The sequence below is a fragment of the Gopherus evgoodei genome, chromosome 6 (genome assembly GCF_007399415.2).
Source record: "Gopherus evgoodei ecotype Sinaloan lineage chromosome 6, rGopEvg1_v1.p, whole genome shotgun sequence".
NCBI classification, from domain to species: Eukaryota; Metazoa; Chordata; order Testudines; family Testudinidae; genus Gopherus; species Gopherus evgoodei.
In genome coordinates this window covers 66,513,403-66,540,358 of record NC_044327.1, presented here as the reverse complement: position 1 = coordinate 66,540,358, position 26,956 = coordinate 66,513,403, and the positions used below count along the sequence as shown (strand labels likewise).

Below are 26,956 nucleotides of genomic sequence, written 5' to 3'. Positions count from 1 at the left end.
TACATCTATATACTAGTACTGTCAAACAATTACACCTCTACCCCGATATAACATGACCTGATATAACACGAATTTGGATATAATGCGGTAAAGCAGCACTCTGGGGAGGCGGGGCTGCGCATTCCGGCGGATCAAAGCAAGTTTGATATAACGCAGTTTCACCTATAACATAGTAAGATTTTTTGGCTCCTGAGGACAGTGTTATATCACGGTACAGGTGTACCAAAAAAAAAATCACAAATTAACTGCAAGATTTTTAAAAAGTCACGGTTAATTGCATTTTTAATCACACAATGCTGAAAGGCGGCTGCTGCTGGCCACATTCTGGTGTGAACCCTGGCAGAAATCTGGAGATGGAGGCATCTGACCCTACGTGTCCCTCAACGTCTTGCCTTGGGAAGACGCGGCATCAGGTACCAGGAGAGGCAGGTCCATCCTGGGCCCAGCCAGGCATGGAGGGCAGAGAGCGCTGGACAGGGAGAGTTGGGTCGGTTGGCCACCCTCCATGTGTGAGAGAGGTGCATGGGAGTTCGTGTATGTCACCTCTCCCTGTGTGAACCCTAAAGCTTTAAAGATAAGAAGGTAAATAAAAAGAATCCTACTACGTAGTATTTCTTTTTAATGGGCTCAGTCAACTAGATGTTAATTAGAATATTTGTACTGCATACTTCTGATTGATTGCCATTGAACTCACTTGAATATTAGTAATTTTTCCAGGTGTCCCATATTCAGCATAGGGAAATATGGTCATCCCATGTATAATTAAATGTATTAACCTTATATTGGGATATTGCAAATTATGTACTATATGTATTTAATGACTTTTAAACAAACTTTGTACTTTTGGATAACGTAAACATTATACCTAAATGTATAGACACTCTTTCCTTAACCTGTGTATTAGATAATTTTAACATTAGCTTTAATATAAGTACCTTCAATTGTCCCTGAATCTAGCTATTATTAGTCAGCATATTTATTGATGCTTACGTCTCAACAAGGATATATACAGTGAGTAAAGCTAAGCTTTAGTCATAGGTATTTTTAGTAAATGTCATAGACAGGTCTCGGGCAACTAACAAAAATTCATGGTTGTGACCTGTCCATGACTTTTACTATAAATATCCCTGACTAAATCTTAGATGCTCCTGGGGGTGTGGCGGGAGGCCTGGGGTTGCATGAGCAGCAGCCAGTGTGGCTGGCCCTGGGGCAGCCCTGGTCCAGCTGCTCAGGCGGCTCTGGGGTGAGCCACACTGGCCACTGCAGCGGCGGAAGTCACAGAGGTCCCAGAAAGTCATGGAATCTGTGACTTCCATGACAGCCTTAACAATAAGTCCCACTTCCTGAGATATCTCCTCCTAACCCTGTTCTCTCCCATGAGCATCTTTTATGGCAACTCCCTCTTGCATCCTTCCTACAGTAAGGGTCAAGTCTTGAAGTCTGAGAACGAAATACTGTTCCCCTTGAAGTCAATGATAAATATTCTACTTGACTTCAGTGGTGTCTAAGACTTTTGCCTGATTAAGGATTGAATAAGGACTTCAAGGTTACTCCCTAAATTAATTATTTTCTAGTCACTAGGCCTGAACTTGCTTTCTCTTTGTTTTGTGAAAACTTATGTAAACACTTAAATCTGACATCACAGGGCTTTCCTACATTGTGTACGGTGAATCAGGAATAAATATAAACTATGCAGATTACTCATACACAGTCACTGCAAATCAAAGCCACAAATCACCACCTATTTTCCTCTCTGTTTTTAAAGATTGCACCATCACAGATACTAATCTTCCAGTTAATATTAGTCCATATCAATCTGACCAGTAGCTGCATTAGTCAAAGCGATACCTTGGTCTCTCATTTGTCATTGGATGTCTCTATTATGGCTAAGACTAAGATTTTATCATGGATATTTTTAATAAAAGTCAGGGACAGGCCATGGGCAATAATGCAAAATGTAGCTGTTGTGTTGTGGTTAGAAGCTTCTTTTGATGCTACTTTGCAGTCCATCACTAGAGCTATATTTTAGGCTCCTTTTCAATTATCTCAAGCTCTAGCTTTTCATCACACATAGTTAAAGTATTTACGTTAAGTGCTACAATACAAAATCATCTTTGTTTTTTACATTTCTCTTGCATGATTAAGGTAATATTGTTACAATGAATTTGACACTGGGAATAGGGTTAGAACCCTATTAAATAGGGATGCAACCACAATGTTCTTATCTCACTTACAAACCTGTGATTTTTGTTTCAGTCAAATGACACAACGAAACTCAGGAAGAGGGTAAGGTTAAATAAAGATGCTCCGCTATGGTCAGATGTGGACATGTGATTGTAGCGCTGTTCCATCAGGTCGAAGTTAGTACTGTCTCTTGGGCAGGTGGAAACACTCATGCTTGGGGAGATTCGGGTCAGGCTGATGGCTGGGGAGCTGGCAGTTGACTGGCAAAGTCACCCTCTCTTTTCCAGAAGCTGGATCTATTAAAGCAGTATAAAATAGGGTGACCAGATAGCAAGTGTAAAAAATTGGGATGGGGGTGGGAGGTAATAGGTACTTATATAAGAAAATGCCCCAAAAATCAGGACTCTCCCTATAAAATTGGGACATCTTGTCACCCTAAAAATAAAATAAGTAGGCAGGGACCATATCCAGGATGGCTAGTATATATTGTCAAAACCTGACAGTCACCAGGGCCTGAAGTTCATGTGGTCTGGGGGCTCCCCATCAAGAGATTAGAATCCTTACATTGTCATATTAAAAATCACATCCATGAGAAGCATGGGTTAATTGGGTCCAAGATAATTATTTAAAGTACCATAACTGATGCCAAGGAATACTGGCAACCGTATGCATAGTTGTTAATGTGAAAGAGCAGGACATCATTTTAAAATAACTCCCAGAAATAGGAGCTAAAATTTTTTACCTGCTGATAGAGCCAGTGTTCAGGTTACCCTGAAACTAAAGCCAACAACCCAATGTTTATGCTGTCCCTTATACATATAGACCCATATAAATGCAAAGACCTACAATAAGCAAGACCGTTCCCACATTTCTATAACAAGAAAGTTATAGTTACAGGAGTGAAAGTAAAAGCATATACAAGCCTGCCAATAAAATAAATACATTTTAAAAAACACATGCTTGCCCTACTTGACAGCCTCAGCTAAAAGAGAAAAACTAAAGAATAAAAGTTCAGAAAAATAGCTTAGAGAAACTAAATTGTTGAAAGGTGGACCAAGAGCTGTGGTCAGAAAACCCTGGGAGAAGGGTATGTGTCTATGACTTACCACTAAGACAAAAAAGCAACTTTTTAAACCCATGATTTCTAAACAAAGGATAAAGGGAGCAAAAAAGTCTTATCCAGCAAATATTTTAATATAATGAATGAAGGTTAAGATGAAGTTTGTTTAAACAGGTTTGTTTAAAAGCTAGAAAGTGGAATTCAGGAAATCTTCCACTCAATTCTTTAGAGGAAAGTCCCACAGATTCTTGAGAAATGTGTGCTAAAAAATTCCATGCAGGAAATTTAAAATTACTGAGTCACACAATACACTTCTGTAAAAGTTGGAAATCTAGCTTTAGTAGGTACATTTTTTTTGCCTGCTTTATGGTAAAGTTATAGGGGACAAATCCATGCATTTGGTTTTATGCTGGTTACCCATGTGACCCTCCATGAACACCTTCATGTTAGAATCCCCCCCCACATATATGACAAGTGGTGTCTGAGGTAGGTACTCACATAGCTGAAAGAGTTGTGAGTTTTCCTCACCTGGACCTTTCAGTTGAAGCACTAAGGCTACTTCTGTAGTTTTATATCCATTTTCACTTTTAAATGTTTGGTTTAGGAGTTTCTTAGGAGGCAGCTGCCTCCTATGGTCTTTGGAATAAACTTATCAATTGGATGTAAAGTCACTTGCTTAATTGAAAGTTTCATAGTTTTGAATTGAAAAACTTTAACAAAGTAATCCCATCTTAAATAGCAGAAGAGGTAGATACAAAATGGAAGGATTTTTAACAGGGTGGCTTGCCCATGAGCTGGAGAGCCTGGGGCTAAACCAGCCTTGATTACAGGATGAGCCTCACCTTGTTTGAATCAAGTGACACTCCCCTGCACGTGCATCCCTCCCCCCCTGCCCACACACACTCCAGGAAACAGCAGGGAATAAGAGGGCACTGTGTCTATAGCAGTAGAAATTGATGACTGAAGAAGCACAAGCACAGTCTGTGAGGAAGTTTTCCAGGCAAGCCTGGGAGAGACTTTAAAGGGCAGCTAGGTGAGCAAATATGTGAGTTTGTGTTTTGTGCTCTTTTGGGTTGAGAGAGAGAGACTGAAGTGGGCTTGGAGCCTAAAGGGCCTGTATGCACTGGAGGACTCCATAAGTTGAACCCCCAGAAGTGACTGTTTGAACTATTGTTGAAGTGAGTATACGGTGACCAGATGTCCTAATTTTATAGGGACAGTCATGATTTTTTAGGTCTTTTTTCTTATATAGGCTCCTATTACCCCCTGTCCTTATCTTCCACACTTGCTGTCTGGTCACCCTAACTGAGTGAGTTTATAAAGGTCCAGAAGAGGCACAAACAGAGGCTGGGCACTGCAGAGGCCCCCTTAGCCATCAGGGGGTGCTATGGGGGCAGCAGGTTCCTGTGCTGCAGATTTTCATCCTCTTGTTAATATTAAAGTTTGAAAGGCCTCTAAAAAGGGAGATCTGTATCTCCCAATAATCTATAAACTGCCCATGTTACAGTAAACAATTTTAGATATCTATTGTAGTAATCTGAAACAGATGACAAGATCATAACCACAATCTGTTGTAAAATGGCAGATACCATATCTGGAGAATTTTATGAATGAAAGTGATTTAAAATATGTAATTCAAAGCCTAAAAGTCGGTAAGGCATTAAAGTACTTGGAACACTTGCAGTACAGCTGTATGGAATGTGGAAGACGCATGCTAACACATCCTAGTAATTTAAAAGATAAAGGAAATATTCCAAATGTGAAAGTTTTTCTTTTAATCTGAATGATCCAGATTTCAGAGATAAAAATGGAATCAAATTATATCAATTTGCCATCAACTATTACATAAGTTAGCCATGTGACTGGAAACAGGAACTATTTACAATTTCCCTGTAGCTGCAATAACACTTTTTCAGTTCCTTGAACATTTGGTAAAGTAATAACAGAGAGGCCTGGTCCACACTACGCAGTTAAATCGATCCACACTACAATGCACTTTATATCGATTTAAAGGGCTCTTTAAATCGATTTATGTACTCCTCCCCAACGAGAGGAGTAACGCTATTAACATATCGATTTAGGGTTAGTGTAGCCGCAAATTGAGGTTATTGGCCTCCGGGCGGTATCCCACAGTGTACCACTGGCCGCTCTGGACAGGAATCTGAACACTAATGCACTGCGAACTTTTGAATTGCATTTCCTGTTTTGCCAGCGTGGAGCTCTCATCAGCACAGGTGACCACGCAGAGCTCATCAGCACAGGTGACCATGCAGTCTCCTGAGAATAGAAAAAGAGCTCCAGCATGGACCGCACGAGAGGTACTGGATCTTATCGCTATATGGGGAGAGGATTCTGTGCTAACAGAACTCCGTTCCAAAAGACGAAATGAAAAAATATTTGAAAAAAATTCCAAGGCTATGATGGGAAAAGGCCACACCAGGGACTCAGTGCAGTGCAGAGTGAAAGTTAAGGAGCTCAGACAAGCCTACCAGAAAACCAAAGCAGCAAACGGAAGATCCGGGTCAGGGCCAAAAACATGCCGCTTCTATGCTGAGCTGCATGCTATTCTAGTGGGGTCCGCCACCATTACCCTCCCCCCTTGTCCGTGGATTCCGAGGTGGGGGTTATAATCTCAATCCTGGCTGAGGATTCAGCGGAGGGAGAAGATGAGGAGGAAGAGGAGGACGACCTTGCAGCAAGCACACAGCACTCCGTTAGCCCCAACAGCCAGGAGCTTTTTGTGACCCAGATGGAATTACCCTCCCAAGCCACTAGCCCAGACAGTGAAGCCATGGAAGCGACCTCTGAGTGTACCTTTGTAAATATAAAACATGCTTTAAAAGCAAGCGTTTTTTAATGATTGATTTGCCATGAGGGCTTGGCATGCATTAGCAGGCAGTAAAGTTACTGGAAAAGTTTGTTAACATGTCTGGGGATGGAGCGGAAATCCTCCAGGGACATCTCCATGAAGCACTCCTGGAGGTACTCCAAAAGCCTTTGCAGAAGGTTTCTGGGCAAGGCAGCCTTGTTCCGTCCATCATGGTAGGACACTTTACCACGCCATGGATGTAGCAAGTAATCGGGTATCATTGCATGACAAAGCCTAGCTGCGTATGGTCCCAGTGATTGCAGGCATTCAAGAAACATCCGTTCTTTATCTCGCTCTGTTATCCTCAGCAGAGTGATATCGTTCATGGTAACCTGGTTGAAATTAAGGGATTTAAGTAAGGGGACAGAGAGATGGGGGAGGGGAGAAAGGATAGCGCTGAGCTTTTTAGCGTTTGGCCATCAGGAATCTTCCCAGCTATCAGCCACGCGATGGGGGTGGGGGCAGGAGAAAGGGGCATGATTAGCAGTGATCTTCCATGATACCAGCCATGCAGTGGGGGGAGGGGTAAAGCAATTCTAGAGAATTGGATTGGGGATGGGAGGGGTTGGCGTCTGCTGCTCCTTGTTAAGAGGAAAGAAGCAGCACAGGGAGAAGCTATATGCCTTACCACGACAGCATGCAAGCTGAATTGTGATGCCTGGACCTGCATCTGTGTTGCTCTGTTACACCAGAGCCGCAGGCACTCAATACTAAAAGAATCCAAATGCGACCTTGTAGTGAAATCACATGTGCTATGTAAGGTGAATAGTGTTGTTCATTGGGAAAGAGTATAACCATTGTTCTGTGAAATGTATCTTTTATAATCCTTCTCTCACTATTTTCCCCCACTCATGCAGGTGCACATTTTTCAAGCCTCCCTACTCCATCCCGAAGGCTAGCTCAGATAAGGCGGAGGAAGAAGAGGACACGAGATGAAATGTTCTCAGAAATCATGGAAGTAAGCCGCAATGAAAGAGCTCATCTGAGGGAGAGGAAGGACGTGGTAGCAAAATACAGGAAAGATGCCAGTGAACGTGAGGACAGGAGGGACGCTCGAGATGAGAGGTGGCGGCAGGAAGATCAGAGGTGTAGGCAGGAAGATCCGCGGTGGCGGGATGCAACGCTGGAGCTGCTGCGTGATCAAACTGACATCTTCCGACATCTGGTGGATCTTCAGGAGGAGCAGTGGGGTCACAGAGTGCCACTGCAGCCCATGTTTAACCACCCTCAGTACTCACCATGTTCCATATCTTCCTCACCCAGACGTGTAAGAACGCGTGGGGGAAGGCTTTGTGCACCAGCCCACTCCACCCCCGTGGACAGTCCAACCAAAAGGCTGTCATTACATTGAAATGTGCTTAATGGCCTTTTCCTTCCCTCCTATCCTCCTCCCAAACCACTCCCGGGATACCTTGTTATTTCTCTTCCTCTTTTTATAATGACATGCTTTTTAAACAAAGGAGGAGGGTGGGTTGCTTACAGGGAATGACTTTTAATAAAGAATACATGCTTTTTAAACAATAGTAACTTTATTTCCATAAGCAAGCTGTAATCGAAGGGGGAGGGTGGGTTGCTTACAGGAGGAGTCAATAAAGGGGGAAAGGTTCATGAAGGGGAAACAAACACAGCAGTCACACCGTACCCTGGCCCGTGATGAAACTCGTTTTCAAGGCTTCTCTGATGCGCACCGCTTCCTGGTGAGCTCTTCTAATCGCCCTGGTGTCTGGCTGTGCGTAATCAGCGGCCAGGTGATTTGCCTCACCCCGCTATAAAGGTCTCCCCCTTACTTTCACAGAGATTGTGGAGCACACAGCAAACAGCAATAACAAAGGGGACATTGGTTTGGCTGAGGTCTGAGCGGGCTAACGTTCGCCAGCGAGCTTTTAAACGGCCAAATGCACATTCTACCACCATCCTACATTTGCTCAGCCTGTAGTTGAACAGCTCCTGACCACTGTCCAGGCTGCCTGTATGGCTTCATGAGCCATGGCATCAAGGGGTAGGCTGGGTCACCCAGGATAACGACAGGCATTTCAACATCCCCAACTGTTATTTTCTGGTCCGGGAAGTAAGTCCCTTGCTGCAGCCATTTAAACAGAACAGTGCTTCTGAAGACGCGAGCGTCATGAACCCTTCCTGGCCATCCCACGTGGATGTTGGTGAAATGTCCCTTAGGGATATGGGTTCCATCTATCGCGCCCCCCCCCCTACAGTTAGGGAATCCCATTGCAGCAACGCCATCCACTATGACCTGCACGTTTCCCAGAGTCACAACCTTTCGTAGCAGCTTAATGATTGCTTTGGCTACTTGCAACACAGCAGCCCCCACAGTAGATTTTCCCACTCCAAATTGATTCCCGACTGACCGGTAGCTGTCTGGCATTGCAAGCTTCCAGAGGGCTATTGCCACTCGCTTCTCCACTGTGAGGGCTGCTCTCATCTTGGTATTATGGCATTTCAAGGCAGGGGAAAGCAAGTCACAAAGTTCAAAGAAAGTGCTCTTACGCATTCGAAAGTTTCGCAGCCACTGTGAATCGTCCCACACCTGCAAAACTATGCGGTCCCACCAGTCTGTGCTTGTTTCCCGGGCCCAAAATTGGCGTTCAGTGGGTAGAACCTCCCCCATTACCAGCAGGAGCTCCAAAGCGCAGGGCCTGTGGTTAGGGAGAAATCAGTGTCCATGTCCTCATCACTCTCGTCGCCACGCTGCCGTAGCTGCCTCCTCCTCGCCTGCCTTTGCAGCTCATGGTTCACCATAGACTGCACGAGAATGCGCGAGGTGTTTACAACGTCCACAATTGCGCTATTGATCTGAGCAGGGTCCATGCTTGCTGTGCTATGGCGTTTGCTTTCAGTTCACCCAGGAAAAAAGGCGCGAAATGGTTGTCTGCTGTTTTCAGGGAGGGAGGGGTGAGGCTGTACCCAGAACCACCCACGACAATGATTTTTGCCCCATCAGGCACTGGGATCTCAACCCAGAATTCCAAGGGGCAGGGGAGACTGCAAGAACTGTGGGATAGCTACGGAATAGCTACCCACAGTGCAACGCTCTGGAAATCGATGCTAGCCTCGGACCATGGACGCACACCGCCGAACTAATGTGCCTAGTGTGGACGCGTGCAATTGACTTTATAATATCTGTTTTATAAAACCAGTTTAAGTTAATTCAAAATTACCCTGTAGTGTAGACGTACCCAGAGAGTGAAGATTCACCATGACTGGTGAGGAATGAATAAATAAGGAATGTATGTAAGCTTGCAGTCATAGGGTGGCATTTTCAAAAATGCCTCAGTGACTTTGGAGCACAATTCCGTGATTCTATAAATTGGGTAAAAATAGAACAAATCCATTAGCCCACCTTTAAGCAGCATGACAGAAATTATTTCTGTATTAGACTGAGGGTAGAGGGAAGCAGAAGAGGAAAGGGAGATAGAAGCACAGGAGCCTGTCATAGGAGGACTATATAGGCACAGAGCGGGACGGGGCATTGGGGGGGTTGGATAGGAGCAGGTGAGTCAGGAGCTGGTTTGGGGAGATAGGAGGTGGGAGCTTAGATAGAAGAAGGAGGAGGGGGCTGAAGCTTGGATAGGGAGTGGATATGAGAGGGAGCAAGACCCAGAAAAGTCTAGCCACTAAAACACACTCCCAGATTTAAAAAAAAAAATGTCTGACCATGAACACATGCAAAGGACTATTTAGGAATGAAATATTACCCTATGGGGTAAATGGTGTTGTCTTTTATTTGGATGACAGTCATAACTGGGAAGAATTCAAAGGAACATCTAAAAAACCTAGAAGAGATTCTAAAGAGACTCCAACAATACAGTTTTAAAGTTTACCAAGATTAGCGTGGGGTTCATTTGGTTTGCTTTGCTTTAACCAAATCAGGTTACTGAGTTGGAGCATTGTACAGATACATGACGGGGTGCACCTGTTAAGAGAAGACAAAAGCAATTGAGAATGCACCAGCAGCACAACAGAAATGCTCTGAGATGGCCATGTTAAACTATCCTGGAAGAACCATTCCAAACATTCAGCATTTATCAGCCCAAAGTCTGCCTTGTTATGTAAAAATATTATGTGGATTTGGACAGAAAAAGAAAATAAGGCTTTTGAGGAAAACAAAAGTTCCAACATATTGGTATATTTTAATCCAGAGTTTCCTAAGACACTAGTTTGTAACACCACCCCTGTAGAATTTGGGGCTTTCAATGCACATGTTTGTAAAGATGAGAGAGAGAAACCCATATCATTTGCTTCAAGAATATTGGGTATGTCTACACTACAAAAACTATATCAGCCCAGTGGACCTAGCCCCATAGTGTAGACACAGCCTACACTGATGGAAGGGGCTTTCCTGTCCATGTAGGAACACCACCTTCCTGAACAACATTAGCTTGTTGATGGAAGCCCTCATTCACACCCCTGACCAACATAGTTAATGCTGATATAACTTTTCACTGTAGACCACATGTAACAGGGTGCTGGCCAGGAGATCCTAAGCCAGCCCATTAGCCCAGCTCCAATTAAGAAGCATTAACTGGGGTTGGTGGGGTATGCCACACCTAATTGATAGAGGGGAAGCATCTGCTGGCCTTATTAGCCAGGGGGCTATATAGGACTGGCAAGAAGGAGCAGGGGAGGGGGGTGAACAGAGAAAGGAAAGGGAGGAGCCAAGGGGTGTGTGTGTTCCTGCTTGCTGAAGAAGCTAGCTGTCCCCCACGTTGCTAGTTTGGAGCGGTTTGTAAATAGAAGGCATGTGAGCTGTAAATAAAAGGCACTGGTGAATGCACCCAGAAGAGGTCTCTGGCTGATTTGTGGGCACAGGGGTCCCATAGAGTGAGGGGGAAATAGAGGGCCTCGTTACATGTGGGGGCTTGTCTGGGATCCGAGAGCCAGCGAACATGGTTGGCGGCCTGGATATGGAGGAGACTCTGCAATGGCTGATCAAACAGCAGGAGCAGATACAGCAGGCCCTGCAAAGTTTTCAGCAGTCCCACCAGGCCGAGAGACAGGCCTTACTGACCTGGCAAGCAGAGCAGTAGCAGAGTCTGCAAAGAGTGGTGAGTTCTACGGGACAGGATGGTACCTGGTCACTGGGCTGGGGACTCTGTAAGATGAGCCTGGCAGATGATCTGGATGCCTTTCTTGGGACCTTTGAGCAGGTAGCCAAGGGCAGTGGGAGAGGGCAACCTGGGCCCTCTGACTGGCTCCATACCTGACGGGAGAGGTTCAAGCAGCCTATATGGCCTTGAGCAATGATCAAGCCCAGAACTATGAGGTGGTGATGGCAGCCGTTCTAGACCGGCCTGTCAATGGAGTAGTACTGCCAAAAGTTCTGGGCAGTCCAATGGATGGTGGAGGTGCAGCCCTGGGTGTAGGCCAGAGACTCTTGGACTGGGCCACCCCCTGGCTGAGGCTACAGACACACATGGTGGATGAAATGATAGACACACTGGTCCTAGAAGAATTGCTGCAGAGCCTCCCTGAGAACATCCACATCTGGATGAGGTGTCACCAGCCTGTCACCGTCGAGGCAGTGGTCAGGTTGACAGAGGAATATATTGAGGCAGAGGGTCCCCAGAGGGAGGATCAACTCCATAAAGACAAGGAGTCGGGGAAGAAAGAGGCAGAACCTTTTTTCTGGGAAAGACCTGAAGAGAAAGGGGGAGCCCTGAGGAACGCCCAAGAGGCCCACCAAGCTTGTTTGCTGGCAGTGTGGGAGACCTGGACACACACAACGTGACTGCCCTGATATAGAGTGTGCGTGGGCTGAGTTTTGTGGCTGGACTCAGGTTGGGGAGTGGAAAGGGGGGGAGCAGAAACTGTCCACCATCCTGGTGAGGATTGGGAAGAAACCCCAAATAGGCCTGATAGATAACATGTCAGCCTGTTCACTTGTACAGAGCAGGCTGGTGAAGCTGCACTGGCTGATCACAGCGGCAAAGATAGCCCTCGAGTGTATCCACGGGGACAAGAGGTCCTGCCCAGGTGCCCCTCAAAGTGAGGGGCCGCTTCAGATGGAAGCGGGTTGGGTACTATAGCTGGTGGTGTTAGGTAGGGACTGGGGCCCACTACCTAGGAAAAAAGGGAGAGGGGCCCTGAAGGGGGGGGGCAGATATCCCTAGACCAAGGATCTCAAGTGGGAAAGATGAGCAAAGTCCCAGAAATAGCAAAGAAGAGAACCCTAGACAACAGAGCCCAGAGCAAGTAGACCTACGGGAAGGGTGTATGGGGGAGCTGGCCAGCCTGAGCCCCTTGGAAAGGGAGAGGGGACAATTAGAGCACCCCACAACACTGTGCTCTGCGGAGGGGACTCAGAACCTACTGGGTGGTGCGGGGGAAACTGAGGCACAGAGGGTCCCACACAATGGTGGAATGGGTCCTGACACCCCCACCACCACCAAAAGTGAAGGCAGTACAGGAGACAGGAGGCCTGCAGGGATGCAACTGGTGTGACAACCTGTGGGCAGAGGCAGAACTATGGGGGCAGCCACCCTCTGAGCAATGTACGTTTTGTGGGTGGGGGAGGAAAAAAAACCTAGGAGAGGATGCCAGGGATCGCCTGGCCAAGAGCAGGGAACTTCCCTGGAGGAGCCCCCCGGGGCAGAGGGTGGAGGGGCCGAGGTCAGCCAGACCTGGTGGCTCACAAGGGGGGAGGCATGTAATAGGGTGCTGGCCAGGAGGTCCTGAGCCAGCCCCTGTTAGTCCAGCTCCAATTAAGAATTAATTTGGGCTGGTGAAGTATGCCATGCGTAATTGATAGAAGGGAAGCACCTGCAGGCCTTATTAGGCGGGGGCTATATAGGGCTGGCAGGAAGGGGGGTAGAGAAAGGAAAGGGAGGAGCTAAGGGCTGTGTGTCTCTGCTTGTTGGAGAAGCTAGCTGTCCCCCCAGGTAGCTAGTTTGGAGTGGTCTGTAAATAGAAGGTAGTGGGAGTTGACACTGTAAATAAAAAGTGCTGGTGATTGCATCCAGAAGAGGTTTCTGGATGATTTGTGGGCATGGGGTTCCGATAGAGGGGAACTAGAGGCCATCATTACACCAGGCCATTATCAAGGAACTGAGAGAAGCTACTTACATGTAGAAAAAGAGGCTTTAGGCATCATTTTGGGGGTTGTTATATTCCATGAGTACCTGTTTGGGGGAAAAAAAATCATCCTCACCACTGATCTCAAATATTCCACTGCTAGCAGCAGGTAGTCTGTAGAGATGGGCTTTGATCTTAGCTGCCTAGCAGTAGGACATTTCTTATAGCCCATCAGAAAACCATGCTAATGCAGATACATTGTCCCATTTGGTTCTTTACATGGGAAAATAGAGAGAGGAAAACTGTATGTACAGAGTCTCTTTTCTAGATCACCTTCCTATTACAGCTAAGGAAATTGCTCTGGAAATAGGAAAAGACCCCATTTTGCTTAAGGTGATTCACTATATACTTCCAAGGTAGCCAAATTATATAACCAATGAGCAACTGAGCCCTTAGTATTTCATGCAACTGGACTCATATCCTTGGAGAATGGGTGTTTGCTGTGAGCACCATGAATACCAAAACATTTACAGAAAGAGATGCTAGTGGAATTACAGGAGCAGCACCAAGGAGTAGTAAAAATGGAAGGATTAGCCATCTTTAGAGCAAAATATAGAAATGGAAAGTAGCCAGTATCCTGTAACAGCCATATAAACATGCCAAAAACAGCAATGGATGCACATTGACTTTGCAGAAAAAAATAAGCAAACTTCCTTAGCAAGTTTACTTAGCAGCTTATTTTCGGTGGCCAAAGAATGTTCACATGGCAACAACCTCTTCTGTGAAAGAGTTGAAGGGTTTCACAATATGATCGCCACCTCTGGGTTACCTGAGGAGCTCATTTCAGACAGCGAGCCACAATTTTTTTCTGAAGATTTTCAGACATTTCTATGGCAAAATTCAGTGAAACCTATTTAGGCTTGGCAGAATTTGATTTTTATTTTTGTAGAACAATGACTGATAGTATCAAAGTTTACCTTTGAGCTTTTTTAAAAAGATTTTTATCAATTTAAATGTTCACATTTGCAGGAAATTATAGGGGGCAGACAAGAATTATTTAATGACTGTAGACACTGAGATTCAAAAAGTTAGAGCTTTGTAACTGTTAAAAATAAAAATTGTCAACATCACGTTAAAATATATAAAATATATAAATAATATTCTCCAATCAAACTAAGCTCTCAAACAGCATTTTTCTTACTTTGCCTATGTTTAAATTTCATTTGCTATTGATGGAAATATTTTTCATCATTTCATGCATGTATGGCAGTTACCAACATTTACCAATAACAATCTAATCCCACCAAGCCTAAATATATTAGATCAACTCCCTATCATATAGCATCAACTGGATTGGCAGTGTTTTGTGCAGTCACTGAAATAAGCATTAGACAAAAATGATGGGAGACCACTGCCACACTGCAAATACCATTTTTGTATGTCTACCACATTGTCACTCAGTAGACTCCAGGAGTGTTGTTGTTAAGACACTAGTTACATTCTGGATTTGATTTACTTAGACCAGACTTACTGAGAGCACTTGATGAAAGACAAACAGTGAAAACCCCACAACATGAACCTCCCAGATTTTTCTGGCTATGGCAGGGGTGTTGGTACAAAGTTACAGGGAGAAAATGAAGTGATAAATAAGGTGAGGTAAAGCAGATATTAGTACAGGTGATATGTTTGGTAGCGGTAAAAGGGAAGGTAATGAAGAGGCACATCGATCAACTTTTACCATATAAAAGCTCAGTAGGGTTACAGGATAAAGCCCCTGAAGCTAGTAAAGATGGTTGTAGTTTTTGTTGGCCAGAGGAGGAGGTGGAGTTGGTGCCAGAAGATGGTGACCAAGAGAGGTGATCCAAACAGTATAAATAAGGAACAGAACAAAGGCCAGGTGTCTTGTTGTCTCCCTGATAGGCATCATCAGCTGCAGCAAAACTGAAGCCCTTCCATAAGGTTAAACTTGATTTTTTTTTTATTATTTTATTTGGTAATTGAAGAATTTACAGGACATGTGTGTGATGTATTAAACTGTTAAAATTGTGATCTATCACTTTAAATTCTCTAGTGTTTTGCTGGTCTTTCTTGCATAGGGAAGCCGGTTCTCAGAGTCAGTCTGTAGACAGAGCCTAGAGTAAGATGGGGTGAATTGTTCCTCTCTGTTTTGGGGTTCTTGTGTGTTGTTCTCAATTGTAAGAAATTAAGTAGTGTTATGTTGCAACTTTCCAGGAGTATTTAATGTTTTTTATCCAACTTCTTTGTTTGAACACCAGGAAACCTAACAAAGCAAGGGGTCTTCTTCTGCACCATACCAGGAGAACCCTCTTACCAATCATGGCACTGTCCTCGGTGACAGATCATTCCTGGGAAAGAGGGTGGATGATATGGAACAATTGCTGCTAACCCCTCTCTTCCCAAATAAAGTTTCTTACCAATCTGGGATGGCTGGGTGGATGGGTCAAAAAAAACCCAGCCCCATCTCAAATATCTTGGCTCTCTGAAAGCAGCATTAGCTTATTCTGGTCTGTATGCCTGTCATCTTGGGGGGGAAATGGTCCAAGTGAATACAACAGTCAAATTAGTAAGCCATAATGTTAACAGTATGGACAGCAATTTGTTAGGAGACTTACAGAAGTCTTGTTGCCTTGGGATCTTCCCCTCATGCTAGTCATTCAAAACAATATCTCCTAAACAGATATCACCTCCTTCCTGAGAGATGCATGACATGGTGAAGAGTTGCTCTTCAGCTTCAGCTTCTAGTCACCATGTGGAGACTAGCCTTCACAGAGCAAGGGCAAACTCTTTTCTAGAAATGCACAGAATGTGGTGATGCTGCTCTCCTCTTCTGTGCTCCCTGCCTCATCTCCACTTGGTTTTGCTCCTCTCCTTCTCAGGATATCCTATGACCAATCCTGCTAGAACTTTGGAAAAAGCTTGAAGTTCCTAGTCAATACCAGGTCCTCAACATGGAAACTGGAAGATATCTTTCAAGATCCAGCTGGTCCTGGGGAATGGACAGATGTGTGGGACACACATATTGATGGCAACTCGGCCCAACCTGTAGGAAAATTGAGTTTGCCTACACAGATCTCCAGCTGTCCAAGGAAGACAGACTATCTGGGGATTCAGTACTCAGAAGAATAGAAAGAACATTCTGCAAGGGACAGAGGGACCACAGGACAGAGTGCTGCCTTCCCAGAGCCAGGGCACAAGAGGTCACTCTAAGACTGAATTGGCTTCTGAAGCTGACAGGTAAGGATCCGTCAGTAATAGCTCATGTCGGCACCAATGATGCTGCGTTGTGAGATATCATAGACAGGTGATTTCAGGGAACTCAGAAGTGTGTGGAAGTATGTCCAACTGATCTTCTCTGTGATCCTTCCAGTCCCATGAGTGAAGGAAAACAGAAAGGAGAAGATTCTGGAAGTAAGCCACTGGCTAGATAAGTGGTATTGCATGGAAGGTTTTAGCTCTTCCATGGGAAGAATAGTCAGTGTAGATTGGGTGGCCTACACCTCATTATAAAGTGAATCTATCTCCCTGGGGAAAAGCTACCCAGAATAGTCAGGAAGGCATTAAACTAACAAAAGGGGAGGGTAAAAAGAGAAGATATGAGCATTTTTAACATGTTGAGAACAGAACTAATCAAGGCATGAAAGGACATGAAAAGAAAATTTCTAATTACCTATACATGAAAGCTAGCTGCCTCAGTAACAAATAAGGAAATAAAATTGCTCATTCATAAGCATAAATTTGATCTATTTGGTATTACTGAAACTTGGTGGAATGATCACGTGGTTGGAATGTTAGATTATAATTAGGAAAGATCTAATGGGAAAGAGGAGTGGGAGTAGCACTCTGCTAAAATTAGCATTATCTGTTTCAGAGACATTGATAACTTGGAAGAAAATGATCTTGAATGCTTATGGATCAATGGCTGAACTAATAAAGTGCAAGATGGGGTATTAGATGGTGTCTGCTACAGATCACCAAATCACATAAAGGAATGGGATGACTGCCTCTTTACACACCTATCTGTAAAGGGTAGGGGGAAAAGCTGCACGATCCTGGGGGACACATGCTGGAGGTCTCATGCTGCCAGCACTAAAACTTCCTTGGAATTTCTAAACATTATAGATGACAATATTCTAACTCAAAATGTGCTGCATCCAAGCTGGGGGAATACTATATTCAGGGGTGAAAGTAAGGCAGTACGGATCGGAACAGCGTACTGGTAAAACATGGCCTCCAGTACCAGCCCATACAGCTGACTTGAAAGTGCTGCCACAGCAGACCTTTAACGTTGCTGCCCCTTCTGCACCCCCCATTGGCAGCTCTGCTGGGTCCCTGCAGTGCTTTAACATTGTTTCCCCTACCCCCCCAACTGCAGACAGGGGTGGGGAAAAAGGAGCAGCTGCCCCAGGGCCAGCGATCTAAAGGGGCACGGGGCTCTAGCAGCCAGAGCCTTAGGCCCTTTAAATCACTGCTGGAGCCCAGGCAGTGCAGGCCAGGCAGCGCGTATGGCCTGGCTCGGGGGATGCTAACCCTCAGCCCTGCCCCTTTCACCCGAGGCCCCTCCCCTTCCCAGGGGGCTGGAGCCAGCCCCCATACTGGTAAGAGTTCAATTTTACTTTCACCCCTGACTATATTAGACCTAATCTTGACAGATAAAAAGGAACTGATCACAGAACTAAAAATTACTGGTCACTTGAGAACAAGTGATCCTGATTTGATTACATTTATAATGTGTAGAAGAACAAGACCAGACCAGTAACATCTCTTGATGATTTAGAAGGGCCAATTTCACAAAGCTGGAACAATTATGAGCCAACTCAACAGGGAAGAAGAATTTAATCAGAAAGATGTAGATGATTGGGAATTGTTTAAGAACACTGTACTGGATGTCCAAAAAGAAACAATCCTATAATCACAGTAGAAGACTGAATTGGTTTAAAAAACTGAACTGCTTTACACCTCTACTCCACTATAACACGACCTGATAGAACACAGATTTGCATATAGCACGGTAGCAGCAGGTCTCCGGCAGCGCTTTAAAGGGTCTGGGGCTCTGGCTGCTGCGGGGAGTCCCAGGCCCCTTAAATCACTGCTGGAGCCCTGCCGCTGCTACCCTGGGGCTGTGGCAGTGGGGCTCGCTTGCGATTTAGAGGGCCCGGACTCCCCGCAGCAGCTGGGGCCTGGAGCTCTTTAAATCACCGCCGGCGCCCTGCCACTCCTACCCCAATATAACAGGGTTTCAGCTATAACGCGGTAGGGATTTTTGGCTCCCCACAACGGTGTTATAGCAGGGTAGAGGCACCCACACCCCCCCAATGGAAGAAAGGAAAAGGAGATAGTAATGAATATAAATGAGAAGCTAGGAACTGTAGAAATTGATACAGAATGAAAAGGGACACAAGGAGAAATCTAGCACCAAGAAATATAAGGACAATAAAAAGTAATTTTAAAATATTTTAGGAATAAAGAGAATCCTAACAATGGTAGTGTTCCCATTACTAGAGAGAAATGCTAGAATCATCAAACATAATGCAGAAAAGGCAAAAGTATTCAATAAATATTTGTTTTTATTGGTTAAAAAAAAACAGATGACTACATCATCTGATCTGGAAAAAAGGGTAAACAGTGAGGTGGCAAAATTTGCAGATAGTTAAGTCCAAAGCAGACAGAAGAGTTTCAAAGGGATCTCACAAAATTGGGTGACTGGGCAACAAAGTGGCAGATGAAATTCAATGTTGATAAATGCAAAGTAATGCACATTGGAAAACATAATCCTAACTATACATATGTGGTTTGAGCATTGGCCTGCTAAACCCAGCGTTGTGAGTTCAATCCTTGAAGGGGCCACCCAGGATTCTGGGGCAAAATCAGTACTTGGTCCTGCGAATGAAGGCAGAGGGCTGGACTCAATGACCTTTCAAGGTCCCTTCCTGTTCTAGGAGATAGCATATCTCTATTTATTTATTTAAATTAGCTGTCACCTTGAAGAAAGAGATCTTGGAGTCATTGTGGATAGTTTTCTGAAAATAACCACTCAATGTGCAGTGGCAGTCAAAAAAGCAAACAAGATGTTGGGAATCATTAAGAAAGGGATTGATAATAAGACAGAAAATATCATATTGCCTCTATATAAATCATGGTATGCCCACATCTCGAATACTGCATGCAAATATGGTTGCCCCAGCTCAAAAAAAGATATATTGGAATTGGAAAAGGTACAGAAAAGGCAAGAAAAATTATTAGGGGTATGGAATAGCTTCCATATTAATAAAACTGTAATTTTTCAGATTGGAAAAGACATGACTAATGGGGGATATGATAGAGAGCTATTCAATTGTGAGTGGTGTGGAGAAAGTAAATAAAGAAGTGTTGTTTACTCCTTCTCGTAACACAAGAACTAGGAGGTCACCAAATGAAATTAATAGGCAGCACGTTTAAAACAAACAAAAGGAAGTATTTCGTCACACAATGCACAGTGAACTTGTGGAACTCCTTGCCAGAGGATGTTGGGAAGGCCAAAACTATAACAGGGTTCAAAAAACAACTAGATAAATTCATGGAGGATAGGATGCTGGGAATGGGTAACAGGCTGGATCATTTGATGATTACCTGTTCTGTTCATTCCCTCTGAAGCACCTGGTATTGGCCACCATCGGAAGACCACATACTGGGCTGGATGGACCTTTGGTCTGACTCTGTATGGCCATTCTTATTTTCTTCTGTAGTCATATCAAACAATACCACTCCTTCCATTCCACTAGTATCTCAGGAGACTGTTAAACAGCTACAAAATTTAGGCCAATCAGCAGGTCCAGATAACTTGCATCCAAGACTTTTTAAAACAGCTGGCTGAAGAGCTTGTTGGACCGTTAATGTGGATTTTCAATATGTCTTGGACCACTGGGGAAGTTCTAAAAGACTGGAAGAAAGCTAGTGTTATGTCAATATTTAAAAAGGGTAAGTGGGACAATCTTAGTAATTATAGGCTTGTCAGTATATCAATCCAAGATAATTGAGCAGTTGTGTGTTGGGATATACAAATCCCATATTGAGATGGAAGGGGTTAAAGAACAGTAGTGGGCCCAGCTTGCCCCGCCAACCCTGCAGCACATGCCCCAACTGGAGATGGGCTGCTCCTTTTTCGACCCTAACTCAGAAGCTGGGGAGGAATACAGATCTATCTTGAACACTCCTGACAAAAGGTGCTAGAGAGGCTTCCTTGTGTATGCCAAGTTGGTGGGCCTGCCCCACAACTGAGGGGGTGCTAACCACTAGGCCTCCCAGCCCACTGAAGACCCTATTACAAGCTGATACAGGATTCCATTAATAAAAAATTAAAGGAGAGTAATATAATGAATGCCAGTCAACATGGGTTATGGAACATAGATCCTTGTTTGTTTTGTTTGTTTTTTAGATTACAAGTTTGGTTGATAAAAGTAATAATGTTGACATAATGCTCAGACCTGTGTAAAACATTTTCATTAAAAAACTTTAACAGTATAAAATGAGCATGGCAAAAAAACATTACATGGATGAAAAGCTAGCTAATGTGGAAGAAAACAAAATCATCACTGCTGAAGTTTGCAGATGGCCCAAAAATTGGGAGAGTGGTAAGTAATGTCCTGTGCTATACAGAAGGTCACACAAGATGATCACTGTGGTCCCCTTTGGCCTTGGAATCTGTTAAGAAAATTAATCCAAAAGTAACTTCACATTAATGTACATCTTTTTCAATGTATCTTTTAGTTCATTAAGGTTAACATTCAAATGTATTTTGGTAGGGTGGGGGGAATTAATTCTATACAATGCCAGTCTTCTTTTTAATTTACTGGTAAATTTAAATTTAAATCATTTTAACTAAATAAAATACAAACTTTTTTTATTCCTTTACACTTTGGGCTGATGGTACTGTTATGCTAGGGAGTTGGAAGAAACCTCAGTGAAGCTGGTGGGCATAACTGCTGATACAGTGCAAAACAGAGCTGGGGCATTGATTGAGCTGAATGGGGGAGAGAAGCAGCAGAAACACAGAACAACACAAAAAAAAAGGAGTAAAGAAGCCCAGATATAGCAAGAGAAACCCTGGTAACATGACCTTGAGGGGGAAAAACGCTAAGAGAGCACTTTTTGGATAAAGGTTGTCTGACAAGCTTGGAAATATGAGCAAAGAAACTCTCTCCTGTGGTTCAATTCCTACTTTGTTCAAGGAACCAAACTTTGTAGGGTGTTAGTAAATAAACAGAATTGCATCAAAGGAATACCTGACTCTATAAATTCCTCCTCCCAATGGAAACAACTACTAGATGCTTGCAATTAGCTAACCATCTGGATCAAAAGGGATAACAATGTTGTCAGAAGACAGGACTGCACGACTTTTGCCAACAAGATGTGTACTTGTGAAAATTAGAAGGTTTTTGGAGTGTTAGCTTTACACAGAAGATTAAACAGCTTGATTCCTTCTTTTTCTGGAGCTTGTTTTAGTATTTGCATATGTATTTCTGGGAAAGGGAAAGAACACCAGACTGTGGTGAGAAGTTATTCATCATCCTCAGTAGTTGTTGGAGTCATAAGAGGAGGGAAATTTAAGCTAGATAACAGCAGAGTTTTTGGTGAGGCATAATTTGACTTTACAGGATATTTTCATATGTGAAAAAGCAGTTGAAAGACCAGCAAGGTTAGTGTTTCTTCTTTTTTTAAAATGTACTGTCTTTTTCATTAAAAATGTGGGTTAATATTAATACATGGATTTTTCCCCATGTCCTTTTTATTCATTCCTAAAAATGATTTGATTTTATTGTTAATGTTGTTTGAAATGCTGTTCCATTGTTAATTTCAGTACCAGGAGTCTGATCCTGTTCCCTCAAATTTCTCCCCTCTATGCTCATGGACAATGGGTCCCAGCAGTACCTGCCAAGTGACCCTCACAAGCACCAGCCATATAGGGGGAGAACTCCAAAGCCTCCATCTTCCTCAGATTCATTCATTCATTCAAAGGCTCCAGGTTCTCTCCCCATTCCTCCTTCCTGATGTCAGGATCTGCACGCTACCAAGTTCAGCACCATCAGATAGGACCACAGACTCCTTCAGCAATAACTCACTGACTCACTCACTACCTGTCTATTCACTTGTCCTAGTCTCATTAATTGGTTTTGACCTCTCTGCCTGCTGCTTCACCATATCTCCTATTTCATTTTCCTAATCCTTGGTCCGTGCCCATTTCTTGCCAGGTCTCTCCCCTCTGCATGACCTCTTCAGCTTTCACACACCTTGTGACTACTACTCTCCTCACATCTCACCAAAGGAAACAGAGAGGGATAAATTTTAAAAAAACCTTTATTCTATAAATAATAATATATATTGTAAAAGGGGTGATGTACTGCATGTTACTGTAACAATGGAAGCCTCAAACCACTCACATAACCTTATTTTTGTAACCCTTACTATTCCTTGTCCAACTTTCCTACACCTCCGCACTTGTCTATTCATCTCATGTGTTGCATCTTGTCCTATATTTAGATTGTAAATATCTCAAGGCAGAGGATGTCTCTCTTTATTGTTGTTAGTATTGCCGGTAAAGCCCCTCCCCCCTACAGAGGTTGCTGTATTAATAAAAAGTCAATGGACAAATATCAGCAGGCAAAGGACTGGGCCCCAAAACTATGTTCTTGAACATTCCAAACTATATCCACACTTAATTGTAGGTCAGAAATAAAACCATCTGAACAACTGATAGAAATTTAGGAGAATTGGGGCCTGATCCTACTCACATTAAAATCAATCTGAGCTTTATCCTTTATTGTAACAGCTCAAAGAAATGTGTCATGTAGTAAGTCTCTATTTCATTCCAATATAAAATGTGTATCCACAGGATACACAATAAGACTTTAGTGCATCTGGTACACAAAATACTGAAATGGCCTGATCCTGCAGTCCTTACTCAGGCAAATCTCCCACTGAATGAATACAGGGGGTTAGGAAATCCATGGATTCTAGTTCTAGCTCTTGTATGGACTTTGTGTTAAGCAAGTCATTTTACCCATGTGAGAGACTTGGTTTATACATCTGTAAAATTAGGATAATGAATTAAACTCCTTTGCAAGGGACATGTGAGCTTTAATTAATATTTGTAAAACATATTAACATCTTCAGATGCAATAAGCTACAGAAATGCAAAGGCCAATGAATATGCCAGTTAAGAAATCCATCGTATATCCCAGTAAGGCCATAAGTTGATAATTCTTTAAGAAGTTATGTTCTTGGTAACCCTGGAAAACTGACAGTTATGAATGTCTTGACCAGTTGTGCTATCTGTCATATGCAGTTTACTAAAGGACTAGGTAAATCATACATCTATATAAAATACGAATGTACTTGACATATAGAATCTTGTCTTCCAGACTCAACAATTCAGTTAACAGTATGTACTAGACTGGATAGCATTTCTCAAATTTTTAGACCTAACTTAGCACATTTAAAACTCAAATGTCTGTGGTGTACCTTTGTGGCAATTTCAACCAGTATAATAAGAATGGATTTTTATTCTGATACAGTACTCTAAACCAACCTTATTGCAGGTTCAATACCACACTCTGAGAACCCCTGATTTAGAGCCAAACATTAAGGTGCTGATGCTGCCCTGAGCCCTTCGTCAGGCAAACCTTCCCAAAGTGTCTCATGCTGGGCTCTAAAATTAATGTCCAGTTGTGAAAATGTGAATGCTAATAAGCTGCCCAAGTTCATACAGGTTGTCTGTGACAGAGGTACAAATAGGAAAGAAATCTCCTGAGTCCTCACTCCTGTCCTTTAATCATCGAATACCAAAAGCATATAGTGTAGTGTAAGAAAAATTAAAGCATAAAGTGGGAGGAGTTTCAGTGACTTACTGACAACACTGCTACAGACTCTTTATAGGAAACACTTTGTTTTTCTGTTCATACTATCAGGGCACTGTTAACAAGCCTTCCAAATCTCTGGATCATAACGTTTGCAATATGGTCTGTTGCTTTACTACTTTCTATTCATGGGCTGATTATAGTTTACAGCACACTGATTCAGCCTTTGTACTCTTAGTCTAGCACACAGAGAATGTGAATGGTAAGTGCTTGTGATTTTGCTACATTTTATTAAGTGCTCCCACACTGAGACCCCTTAGTGCTGTGAATATTTCCTGCTCTTTTCTTAATACAAATTGGATTCTGAAACCAGGATGGCTCACAATGTGAATGCTAGAAATGGTCCTGAATCACAAAGTCTGGGTACAGATCCAAGCTTTCTATACCTTGGAGATATCCAGAGCCAGAGTCTTGGTTTAATACCATAGAACTGGGAACGATAGTCATAAAATACTAGCTATGGCTCCAGATTTCCTGCTGGAGTTTGGCTCTAGCTATCTCTGTTATTATACATTAATTATTTTGTACTCTACGGTCTACAGTGTCCTATGGCATATTGCAACAGTAAATTAAGGATAGTATATTTTACATGCATTTTGATTTTTTCAGTGCCTGCCCAAAGTTTTAGGAGGCTTACATATTAAATAAAAAGCTTGTAACAACATCATAAAATCTACAGTATACTTGCTATCTGAACTTCCCATATAACAAAAGGGTCTCTTACAGTGATCCCCAGACTATCCTCAGCTTTGAACCCATCTTCTCCCTAAACCCCTGAGGAAGAAAAGGAAAAGAAAGAACAAGAAAAGAAGGTTGACTTTGCATGATGTCTGGTACAGTACTGCATGCCAAGAGAGACAGCCTTGTAACCAACCTCACTTAAAAACTACTTGCTTACAAAATCAGACATAAAAATACAAAAGGGTCACAGTACACTATTACTGAAAAATTGCTTACTTATTTTTACTAGATAATTATAATTCAACTGAATGTTAATATTGTACTTACATTTCTATGTATAGTATATACAGCAGAATAAACAAGACATTGTCAGTATGAAATTTTAGTTTGTACTGACTTTGCTTTTTATGTTACTGTTGTAAAACCAGACAAATATCTAGATGAGTTGGTGTACCCTCTGCAAGACCTCTGTGTACTCCCAGGGTATGCATACCCCTGGTTGAGAACCACTGTTGTAAACAGGTCCTAGCCCATTTAAGGCTTTTTATTGGCTAAAAACATGTTAGGACTGTAGTTAGGCATCTTAGTGTTCAACATTATCAGAGAGTCCAGGTATCCTGGTGGTCAAAAAGGATTCCCCTCCTGAAGTGGGTTTTATTCAAAGGGAAACAAATGGGTATCCTCCAAGATAGTCTTCCTTACTTTATTTTTATTTACATTACAGACACAACTCCCCAAGGCAGCGCATCCAATATGTTGAATGAAGAAATCAGTGGTGAGCATAACTGTCAAAACAGAGGGCTGCTGTGAGGTTTTGATCTACCATTAATTGAAATGTCAAAAGCTGTACAGTAGGTGCCTGGCAGCCTAGTGAAAGAGCACTGTGCTTCTGCAGGAGATGTTAGGCCTTGTGGTAACCTACCAGGTAATCTCTTCTCCCCAACCCCTCTTCAGCCTGTTCTATCTAGCCCTGCAAGCTGCACTGGTCTGCACCCTTACATGTACAGTTGCCAAATCTCCAAGATTGTTGTCTCCAGGAATTAAAGATTAATCTTGAATTATAGGTTATGCCATGTGATGAAAGCTGGAGGAATGTGTCAAACCAGAGCTGGCAATCCTACTTACCAGGCCCTGCCGGCTGCGTGAATTAGCAAGGGCAGGTTGTGCGGAGCCCTGCCCTGAAGGCTTTCGCAGACTCACAGAACTGGAGGGCTGCTAGGGACCCCAGAGGCCAGGAAGCCCAGCCCCCTACACAGAACCTAGAGCTCAGCTGAAGGCGGCTGTGCACTTCCGGGCCTGCCTGAGCTGCAGGCCTGTCCGGTTCCTCGCTGGGTGCCCGCTCTCTATCAGTGTTTTCCGGGAGAGCGGAAACCCGCCCCAATGGCTCAGTCAGTCAGTCAGCCAGTAATAAACACGCCCGGGCCGGCTCTCAGCCTTCGCGCGCCTAGAGCAAATCTGGCACGCGCGCCAGCTGCCCACTCGGGCTTTCTTTAATGACTCACGTCTCCGAGTCATCTCCTAGGTGACTCCAACTTCCTCTGAAACACCGGGTCGCGCTGAGTTCTGAGCGGCGGCGGCGGCGGCGCTCTGGCAGCCCCGCCGAGGTCAGCTTCCACAGCCCCTGCCTCTTCTCCCGGCGCACACGCGCTGGAGCCAGGGGCCAGCTGCTAGCTCACTGCTGCCCGAGCAGCCCGGGCATTGCACGCCTACCTGTGTGTCTGGAGGGCTTTCCGGGACACTTCCAATAGCCCCAATCTTGGGACACACGCTTCAGTATCTTAGGAGGGCAGGACTGGGGGTATCGTGGGGGAAAGGATGCTGGATGGGCACAAGGGGGATGTGGGAAGGCCAAGTTGTAGGATCTCTCTCGAAACATACACAGCTGCTGTTCTGGCCACTCGCAACCTTGTGGATGCCATTCCATTGCTCGCTTGTTTATGCAGAGACGCTAGTGTGTTTACAACTTGTTGCACGTTACCTTCTCTCTACAGTTAACATTTTGATTTTTTACTGAGAACTTATTTTGGACAGGAAAAGGCTGTCTGGATCATCAGACGGGGCGTGTGTGTGCGGGGAGGGTAAAATAGGTCAAACTTGTCAGTAAATTAATGGCTCCGGATTGGAAACTGTTCCCAAACAGCCTATTCTCAACCGCAGGAATTCAGAAGCCCTGAACTAGAGCCCATCCAATATACACTCTGCTGATGCTACACTCTTCCTTTC

At 43.7% G+C, this 26,956-nt stretch overlaps 1 long non-coding RNA gene across 2 annotated transcripts; it reads right to left on the bottom strand.

The window, feature by feature from the left end:
* Positions 1-280: 280 nt before the first annotated feature.
* LOC115653844 lies at positions 281-26,095 on the bottom strand. 2 transcript variants are annotated; one of them, XR_004001018.1, is made up of 4 exons: positions 25,859-26,095; positions 24,777-24,826; positions 13,194-13,249; positions 281-2,480 (listed from the first exon to the last, which is right to left on the bottom strand). It is a non-coding gene; the product is annotated as an uncharacterized LOC115653844 (long non-coding RNA). The 2 variants fall into 2 exon arrangements; XR_004001017.1 differs by lacking the exon at positions 13,194-13,249.
* Positions 26,096-26,956: the final 861 nt, after the last annotated feature.